Genomic DNA, 10,918 nt, shown 5'->3' with positions numbered 1-10,918 from the left:
AAAATGTGTTGTTTTTTTTTTTATAAAATGGTGTACTACTCAGCCATAAGAAATGAAAAATTAGAGACATTTATAGCTAAGTGGATGCACATTGAGGCAATACTCTTAAGTGAAATAAATAGGACACACATGTGTAATACTGAATAGTTTCTCTGGTGTGAGAAACTGAAAGTGTAAATAAGGACTAAATGTACAATAGGTAATGTGAAATAGGAAGAAAAGGGGCAAAGGGGAAGGAAGTGGGAGGGCTAGAGGAAAGGATAGAAGGGAAAGGGATTAATATGAGAAAATGGAAAAATAGGAACAAAATCTTTGTAAATAGGGAGGAATGGAGGGGTTGAAGGGAGGGCTGGGCAAGGGTGAAAAATAAGACCCAAGAGAGACTATGTAAAGGTGCAAATTTCCAATGATGAATATCATTATATTGTATACCTAAAATGTACCAATGATTAGAATGAATAATCGATAATGTAAAATAGGAAGAAAAAGTCCAAAGGGGTAGCGGTAGTGGGAGGGGCAGGGGAAAGGAAAGAAGGGAAAGGAAAAATGATGAGAAATGGGAAAAATGGAAATAAAGTCTTTGTAAATAGGGAAGGGTGGAGGGCGTGAAGGGAGGGCTAGAAACTCTCCCAAGATGCATTATGTAAAGGTACAATTCCCAATGAGAAATGTAATTGTGTTGTATACCTGAAATGTACCAATAAAAGAACTTAATTACAAAAAATAAAATAAAAAAATAAAAATTAAAAAATATTGCAGCATTTCTGTAGTACGTAGGAATTACATAAATATTAAGATAGAGTGGGGTTTCGGGGAGGGTTTTTTTTCTTGGTACCAGGGATCGAACTCGGGACCATGTGCCCGCAAGGCAGGTGGCAGATCCACTGAGGTAAATCCCCACCCCAAGATAGAGTGTTTTTAAACTCAGCCTCAGAGTTTTTACCTCTTACCAGAGGAATTTATACCCTCATCTTCCTTTTCTTCTTCTATTTTTATCTTTCTTTCAATTTTGCAATGACTAGTATGTTTTGTTCATTTAAAAGTGCCCTTTCACAGAATTTTTTCCTTTCCTCTCTTCCCTCTCTGTCTATTTTTGTTTTTGTATTTTTTGTTTTTTGCAGTGCTGGGACTTGAACCAGTTTGATGCACATCTTAGGCAAACTCTCTAGTGTTGACCTACATCCCTAGTTCTTTTTAAGTTTTATCTTGAGACAGTGGCTCACAAAGTTGTCTAGGCTGACAGGAATTTTTGATCTTCCTGTTTTAGCCCCCAGATTGCTAGGATTACTGGCATGTGCCATTGTACCCAAAGACTCTTTTTTCCTTTTCGAGGCTTTTACTGTGTTTTTTAAATACCTGGAATGTGCTGGTTAAGGGCATGCATTTTGAAGCCAAACTACTTGATTTGAACTCCAGTTTTACTACCTACTAGTTGTAGACTCTTGAGAAGCCAACTGCCCTCAGTTTTCTTTTCTGTAAAATAGAGATGGTAAAGAGAGCTCCCACCTCATAGGACTACTTTTATCATTCAGCTGACATACACAGTGCACTTAAAATGGAGACTGGCACATCAGAGTATCCACATATGCATTTACCCTCTAGTGCTCTGGAAATTACACATTCCATTTTATTTCTAACAGTAACTACTCTTTATATAAAAAATAAATTCTCCTTTAATAGCATCAAGAATAATATTGTGGCTGTTAAATTAACTAGTAAGGAATAAGAGCCTTAGTAATCCTCTTCTCCTTTTACAAACTACACATCATTTGTTTGAATGATTTTTAAACTAGATAATGATGTTTGTAGATATTCTCTCAATAATTCCTCTTATAACTTGTTTTGTCATGTTAGTATTAAATAATAACTAATTCTTTTATTTCTTCACTGCTTCTGTTTTTCAGGTTTGATTTCTCTCAATGAATTATTCTATGCTAAGTTGATTGCTTTGTTTTTGCTCATCATTAAGTTATTATTGAGTAGGGTGGGGCAGAGTGAAGGGCATGTATAGTGCTCACATTACTCTAAATTTCTACTTGTTTCTTTCCACACAGATGTTAGATAGTTTGGACACAGAATTCTTTTATTATTGTCTATCTTAATATCATTTTCTGGAATTTAGTTTAGTGGAGGAGAAGTCTGATGACAACCTTTTATTCACCCTCTAGTAGAGGAGGGAAAGTCAGGAACTTCCTGTTCTGCCATCTTGCTGACTTCAGCATCATTCTTGAAATAAGAAATTTTACTACAGGGTCTATGTGTGGACATTGTTTTATAAATGTATTTGGTATATTCTGAAAACATATCCTCATGTTTGAAGCTTCAAGTCTATTTCAGCATGGAAACATTTACTTTCATAATTTCTTTAATGACATTTAAAAGGGAATTTTAATTTAATGAATTATATATTTTTGTTTACTTCCTCTCTGTATTGCTGAAAATCTTAGTTCATATTGCGTTAAATTTTTTGGTATGTGTTGAAGAACTAATGATGATCATGATGATGACCATGATGATGATATGACTATTTAAACAATCTTTCTATGTAGGTCATCTAGTTTTCTCATGTTGTGTTGCGGGAATTTACTGCATGAATTTTAATTTTGCTGCTTTCAATAGAATCTATGTTAATGAGAGCTGCATTAATCAGAAGAGCTCAAGTTCTTCATCTGAGGACCTGCGGCCAATAGGTGCCAAGTGACCTGGAACACTCAGGGAAGCTCCTTCCCTGAATCATTGCTTATGACTCGGTACAAGTTCATTTATCTCTCTGTGCTTCAGGTTCACATCACTTGGGAAGGTGGGAATAGAACATATCAAACATATGATTCTATAGAAGAACCTGAAATTCCCTTGTTTCCATTCGTTTTCCATATATAAAGATAGTATGAAACTCAGGAATATCTATAAAACTAAGTGCTTACTTAGCACATATTTCACTATTGCTTTTATAATCAAATTTTAATGTATGTTTTTCATAAAATAAAATGCATGTTTTGAGGATATAGTTCATTGAGTTTTTAAAAAAATTTTTTTTATTTCTTTAATTCTTTTATTGGTACATTTTAGGTATACAATACATTTAGATTTATCTTTGGGTGCTTGTACCTGTACATGATGTATCTTGGTTCTCATTTTTTCCCCACTACCTGTGGGCCCTTCACCCCTCCACCCTTCCCTATTTACATACTTTGTTTCCATTTTTTTCTTTTCTCATAATTTTTCCTTTCCACTCTTTCCTTTCCCCTTCCCCTCCCACCACCCCTACCCCTTTGAACCTTTTCCTATTTCATTGACAAATGTTTATACTCATGTAACCATCACTCCAGTCAAGATATATATCATTTTCATCATTCTAGAGAGTTTCCATCAGACCCATCCCAATCAATGTCCTACCTTCTCCCATGCTAACCCAGACAGCTGCTTATCTGTTTCCTGTCATTTTAGGTGTGTTCTGCCTTTTGTAGGACCTTATGTAGATGGAAACATCCAGTATGTTTTTCCCTCCGCCAATGTGGGTGCTTGGTCTCTCAGTTCTGTAAATTTCCTTTTTTTGTAGTAATTTATGTTGTTTTGTTAATTAGTAGTGTGTTCTGCTTCCTTTTTTCCATCTTTCAAATGGACTAAGTGAATTATAGTTGGGCCTGTTAATACTTTTTGCTATATAATATTAAGTTATTAACACTTACACAATAGGTTGTCAGCTATTGCTGTAATAACTGATTGAACATTAAGTAAATTCTAATTATCACTATAAATGTAGGTTATTTTGGTCTTCAGTGAACTGCTGAGGCAGAAGGCAGGACTGAAATCTACCACTAGCAAGCTGTGTGCTGGCCCCTTAGCTTCTCTGGGCACTACTAGCCTCATCAATAAAATGAAGTTAGAAGTAGTAGTTCTGAGGTCCAGATCTGGATCTAGCCAAAATAATAGACTGTAAAAAATGCTGGATCCCTGTACCAAGAGTAAACTTGGAAAGACCATGAAGGAAAATGCAAGAAATAGAAGGAAACTGTAATAAACTGTGGGTGAAGGAATCTGTGTGTGTGTGTGTGTGTGTGTGTGTGTGTGTGTGTGTGTGTGTGTGTGTAGGAAGTTGGCTGGGAAAGGATGAAACAGAGAAGATTTAAAATTGTTCTGCTTTTTCATTGCCATTGCCTAGGGATAAACAAGTACCTGTCCTCACACTTGTGTCTTGATCTCTGATTTAGGACCCCTCAGGAGTGGAATTAGAGGAGCACCAAAGTCCTGTACTTGTGCTTGTGAAAGCCCAAGAAGAACAGATGAGGGAAGTTAATACTGCAGTAATTCAGCAAAAAGAGAAAATTGACAGGCAACCTTTCCCAGATACAGGCTAGCAAGTGAAAAGAAGTAAGAAAACAGAATAAAACCAGGGAATAAAGTTAGATATAAAATGAGGAAATTTCTAGGGTGGAAGAGACATAGAAGAACATACAGAATATCAAAAAGAGACAGGCATTTGGGAAAGATGAAGTGTTGAAATCCAGATAATAAAAATACCATGGTAGAAACTTTTAAAAATAAAAAATAGGTGGAGGGGTTGAAGGGCGGGCAGGGAAATGGGAAAAAAATAAGAATCAAGATATATTAAGTAGGGCCGGGGATTTAGCTGAGTGGTTCCACAGCCTGCCTCACAAGCACAAGGTCCCAAGTTTGATCTTCAATACCAAAAAAAAAAAAGATATATTACGTAAAGGTACACATCTCCAGTGATGAATGTCATTATATTGTATACCTAAAAATGTACCAGTAAAAAATTTAAAAAATAAAATTTTTTTAGAAATGAAAGATAAATATTTCCTGAATTAAAAAGGGAAAAGAACCAATGAAGATAGATAAGAAAATTTTCACGCCTATATACATTAAGGAATCCTTTAAGAATATCAGTACATGTGTGATCAGAAAATATAGTGACTATTTAAGAATTTGTTTGTTTGTTTTTTCTTTTGTTACCAGGGATTGAACTCAGGATCTTGTGCTCGTGAGGCAGGCACGGCACCACTGAGCTAAATTCCCAGCCCCCCCAAATTTTTAAAATGTACTACAGTAAAAGACACATTGCTATTAATCCCCCTCATAGTACTCCCTCTTGCCTCTTGCTTTCAACACGCTTACCAATTTCTTGCCACTCTCTGAAACAGTTCTGGAAGTTCTTTTTCATGAGTGCCTTAAGTTGCCCTGTAGAGGCTACCTCAATGTCCTTAATTGACTCAAAACATTTACCTTTCAGATCATTTTGACTTTAGAGAAGAGCAAGTAGTTGCATGGGGCCAGTTTCAGTGAATAAGGTAGGTGAGGACACACTGTGATATTCTTACAAGCCTGCTTTTCCACTGGGTGGCACTGACATCAGCATTCACCTTATTTTTATCATAGGTCATAAAGACATTCATGAAAAAGGCTTCAACAACTGCTTCAGAAAGTGGCAAGAATGGCCATCGTCAAGAAATCAAATAATAAAAAATGCTGGAGATAATGCAAGGAAAAAGGAGCCCTTCTACATTGTTGGTGGGAATGTAAACTAGTACAACTACTATGGAAATCAGTATGGAGATTCCTCAAAAAACTGAAACTAGAACTACTTGATCCAGCTATTCCCCTTCTAGGTTATCTTCTCAAAAGAGTTAAAGACAGCATATTACAGTGATACATGCATACCTAGGTATATAGCAGCACAATTCATAATAGATAAATTTTTGAAGCAGCCTGTATGTTCATCAACATGAATAGAAAAAGAAATGTGGCATTTACATACAATGGAGTACTACTCTGCTATAAAGAAATGTACACTTGAGTTATTTGTAAGAAAATGGATGCACTTTGAGACCATAATATTAAATTTAAAAAATTAGACACACAAGTTTAAATATAATACAATTTCTCTTATATGAGAAACCAAAATATAAATAAAGATCTAAATAAAAGATAATAGGAAGTAGGGAGATAGATCTTTCTCAAAGGAGAAGGAAATCAAGAGATGGGGGAGGGGAGGGGCAGGGGACAAAAAAAGGGATTAAGAAGAGTTCTGTACATATACCAACTCCCCATAAGCTATGTAAACATTATGCGCTGCAAACATGTATGAATAACAAAGAATGATGGGATAAATGTATTTAAAGCAAGGGGAAGTACTGTAAGGAGAATTAGTGGCAATATGTCTCTCTCAGTAATAAGTTCTGTTTTGGTTTAATCACACAAAATATTTAATCAGCCCTTGTGCATAAAACTAAAATCTTACAGAGAATTGATTAATATAAAGGAATCAGATTGTCATCATAGTTTTTAACAGCAACAGTAGATTAAAAAAAACCATGAAAGGTTGTTTAGAAAGACTTAAAGAGACCTAGAACATCTAATTTTATTTTTCCAGGTTATTCACGGTATGCTTCACAAAAAATTTTTTATGTTTAAAGTTTACAGTGTAGTTTCTTTGATATACATTGTAGAATGATTGCTATAATTAATGTATTCAACATATATCTTATCTATATATACCTATACCATATACCTATACCATAGTTGCCTGTGTGTATGTGTGGGTATATGGCAAGTATATTTAAAATCAATGCTCTCAGCAAAGTCAGACATCACATACATTATTAACTATGGATATCATTCTGTATTTACTTATCTTGTAACTGAAGATTTGTTCCCTTTGACTAACGTATTGCTATTTCTCCCACTGTCTGCCCCAGACAACCACCATTTTACTCTCTGCTTTTATAACTTCAAATTTATTTTTCAACTTCACATATAGTAAGATCATGCAATATTTTTACTACTTTCTACAGATAATTTTACTTATCATGTGATCCTCCAGATTTGTCCATGTTGTCTTCAATTGCAAGATTTCCTTTTCATGGGTGCATAGTATTTCTGTGTCGGGTGGGTGGGTGTGGGTGTGGGTGTGTGTATTCTATTGGGGCAGAATGTAGCACTGACATCTACTACTGATGAGCTATGTGCCAGTCACTTAGCTTCTCTAGGCTTTAATGTCCTCACCAGTAAAATATATATGATATATATATATATATATATATATATATATATATATATATATATATATATAAAATGTCCCCACAAGTTCTTATGTGTGAGGAAGGCAATTGGATCATAGGGGTGCTATACTCATCAGTTTATTCATTCATTGATGAGTTCAGTAGCCGAATGTGCTGTTAGAAGGTGGAACCTGCTTAATGGCAGTGCCCTGGGGGTGTGACCTGGAAGGGCTTATTTTTGCCTCTGGCTCTTCCCTTCTCTCTCTACTTCCTGGCTGCCATGGGTTAAGCACCTTTTGCTCTGTCATACCCCTCTGCCATTCTGTTTCTGCCTTGGAGCCAACCATGGACTGAAACCTCGAGGCAAAATTTCACCCAGCAACAGGAAAGTGGCTGATATATTAATATATACACATAACAGCCAATGTCATCGTTGTACATACAATGGAATTTATAGGTATGTATATATTCATAATAGTCTCATGATCCTCCATAGTTCTGCACTGTCAGTTGTGCCTTCCTCTTTCATTTTGGGTTGTATTTATTGTAGTTTGGGCCATTTTTAGTTGGTCTGTGGCTGGAGCTTGGGTCTGCTTTCTCAAAGCAGCTATCCTTGTTTTGGGGCTTCACCAAATTTTCCCAGCTTCCCACCTAGATCCCAAGGCTCCCATACAGGCACTTTTCCCGTGGAGTCCCGTCAGATCATTGTTGGGGTGGGGTGATATGCATTGAGGACAAACTATTTCATCATCTTGCTGATGGCTGGAACTCTAATTTTGTAGCCAGACAAAGTGTCACTTCAATAGAACGTCATGGTATAAAATATTCTTAGGCATATCAGGACTTAGAAACTTTGCCATTCAGAAGACCCACATTAAAAGCACTTTCAATAAATTTCTTTCCAACAATGGTGATGGGTGTCAGGAAATACTATAAAAGATACAAGAGGTGGTCAAATACATTGATAAATCTTTTATAAGACTGAAAATATGTAGTGTTGGAGAAGCTGTAAATCCATAAGTTCTTGCAGGGGAGCTAATGGTAGCATGAAATTTGATCTATAGTGGCACCAGGTTTATTCATCCATTTCAAACACTGATAATATTAAGTACATTAAGACAATGCCTAAAAGAAAGAATATAACAAAGGGGAAAACAGTCAAACATGGCAAACATCTCAAGGAATCACTAAGTTATCTCACACCTTTTCAACTCAGATCTCCCTTAGTCTGTTTTTTTTTGTGGGGAGAAGGTATTACAGAACATTTACCTCAAAGATGCTTGTCAATGGCATCAAATGGACAAAATGGTTAGCAAGGGACTTGAAAAATCTAACTGCAAGGAATATAGGACATATAATTTAGAGATACACTCCTGATTTGAGGCAAATTCAAGAATAAATAACCACCTCAGGTACATGTTATAATAGATGAAATTAAGTCTTCTTTTGGTGATTTTTTAAAAAGTGTTGTCACTACTTCTTTCAGCTATTAATCATTTCTGAGAGTTCAAGCAGAAGGTCATCTTAACCTTTCCCAGGATCCAGGTCGATCTCAGCTTCTAATTTGCCTCCTGAAATCCCCCATATTAGTTTCTCAAACTCATCTTCCGTGGAGAATGTGGGCTTTCCTGTTGAGACAGAGCTGAGCTGGCAAGTTTTTGTGGCCATTTGAGTTGAGAAAGGGCCACCTGCTTCTGGGGGTGAAGAGTATGCAGAGGATTGGTTGGAAGCAGCATAAAGCTGTTGCTAGGTCTTTCTGTTTCAGGCACAGTGACTGATTTGTCCTCAGGAAGGAGTGGGACAATGGCCACAACTGCTTTTTTGGCTGGGCTTTCCTGCAGGACACTGGTGGAACTGAGTGGCTTCAGAACTGTCATGGTGGCAGGATGTATCTCCACGGCCTTGTGTCTTGGGGCCAGTTTGAGTAATGAACAACTTTAACCACAGATGGCTTCACATTTACTTTGGGTTTAACTTTACCCTTTTTTTCCCCCAAAGACTGTGCCACACATTTCACATTCAATATTGAGTCCCCAGTCCCTGAGGTTTCTACTTCCATCTTCTGGCCTGACTTTGGAGGAAGCCACTTAGTAAGGTGTTATGTGACACTTCACATAGCAGTGAACACCACCACGTGGGTATTGCAAGAGGGTATAGCTCCTTAAAGGGTGTCAAGACTGATTTTTCCTTCTGTGAGGCTCTATTCTGCTGTTTTTGCATATGATTCTTTCATATGGTCTCACATCTCTTCACAGGAATTGTGATATCAACTCCTATAGTCTCTTCTAAATCTTCATTAGCCTCTGTTCTAGTAACACTATTATGAGAAGCAACTTCACTTCTTTCCTGAAGCATCTGCTCTTTTTTCATACATGTTCTTTTGATCATTTGGAGCAGCTGCCTTTTTCTCAGGGTGGCCTCGGGTTGGGGGTGGTAATGAGTGAGAGTTCTGCTGTACCCACTCTCAGTTACTTTTCCAGTTTCATTTCCTCCAGTGTCTTAAAGCACGCCTCCTGCATAGATTTTGTTCTACCTGCAGGCTCTTCTGATTGTCCTTTGCTGGCAATGATGAGTGGCAAAATCTCTGGGGTTTTTCCTTTTTTAAAATTTTCACTATCAGTCTTTAGTTTGATGCAAGTTGCACCCTTTCTGGGTTTTTTTGTTTGTTTGTTTGTTTTTGTTTTCTTTTTCAGCCAGGACCTCAGAGAAAGTTTTGATTTGGATGGTGGAGGAGCTTCTTGTTTCTGTTGTAGACTCATCAGCATTTGAAGGTCTTTCTGTCTTAAGTATAGTTTGCAGTTCTCCACATTTTTGACTAGCTCTTTCAAGAAGAGTTTCTTCTAATGTCTTCACATATATCTCACCAACTTTATTAACTCTCTCATTGTTTGACCCAGCTGAAATGCCTAATTACTCCTCCAGAGAGTTGGAAACTGGAACTTTCTTTGGGAAACGTTCTTTGTCAATATTTGTTTCTGGAGCTTCAACTTTCTTCCTTAGCCTCTGTGCCAGGCATTGCTTTAATGGGGGTCACTGTTACCACCCTCTGTCTCTCAGAAAGACTCAGTCTAACCAAGGGCTTTCCTTCTTTTTTGACAGAGTTACTGTCCTTATCACAGTTCCAACACACTCTTTTTCAGGATCTGGAATGGGCTGAGATTGGCGAAGACTGGAAACTCCTGACAAACCAATTACCTTGTTTCTTGGATCTTTTTTTCATTTTCTTTGACCTAATCTACTCCAGTTTTTAATCTCAAAATTTAAACTTTCACTTTGCTTTAAATTGACTCCAAGTTTCCACACAGAAGCCACTTATAATCCGTTACGGATTTCAGAATTTGGCCATAGAGTAAGTTTTTTGGTTTTGTCATCCTCAGAAAATTGGTCATTATTATTTTTATCATTATCTGCAGTATTGATTACAACTCGTGGATATGTGGGTCTAGGACATTTTTGGAAATTTTTCTTTCATAACATTCTGCAGGTGAGGGGATAGATTAGATTGGATGGATAATTTCCTCTGAACTGGGAGTCTGCCAGACTTTACTTCTTCTGGTGAGTCAAGTGCACTGGGCAATACAGTTTTCCTTGGAGGTAGGAACAAGCCATCATCGTAGCATCCTCTGTTCTGATGGAAAGCACAGTTTAATTTTCCTATTTTCTTATTTTTCACATTAACACAGAATTTCACTACATTTTTTATCAATCTGCATGTGCTGAAACCTGAACACCTGTCAAAAACAATGTCCTGCTTGCCATAAGGTGCAAACAGTTCATTTCCTAGTGCAGCTTGACAGTGACAGAATGGGCAGCTGTCACCTTTAGTACAGGTAGAATAGAAAAAAAATGCAGCCATCTCCTGGATTAGACATTCTGAGTGAACTCTCAGATCAGAGGTG

The 10,918-nt window shown here is 36.9% G+C and overlaps 1 pseudogene; it reads right to left on the bottom strand.

Annotated features, from left to right (window-relative positions):
• Window positions 1-8,501: 8,501 nt before the first annotated feature.
• LOC101697122 (zinc finger CCCH domain-containing protein 11A pseudogene) lies at window positions 8,502-10,891 on the bottom strand (annotated as a pseudogene).
• Window positions 10,892-10,918: the final 27 nt, after the last annotated feature.

This window comes from Heterocephalus glaber, unplaced genomic scaffold (assembly GCF_053883595.1).
Source record: "Heterocephalus glaber isolate CG9 unplaced genomic scaffold, H.glaber_assembly_v1.0 deba00000474, whole genome shotgun sequence".
Taxonomy (NCBI): Eukaryota; Metazoa; Chordata; class Mammalia; order Rodentia; family Bathyergidae; genus Heterocephalus; species Heterocephalus glaber.
Note: the sequence above shows the minus strand (reverse complement) of the source record. Positions and strands in the feature narration are given on the sequence as shown.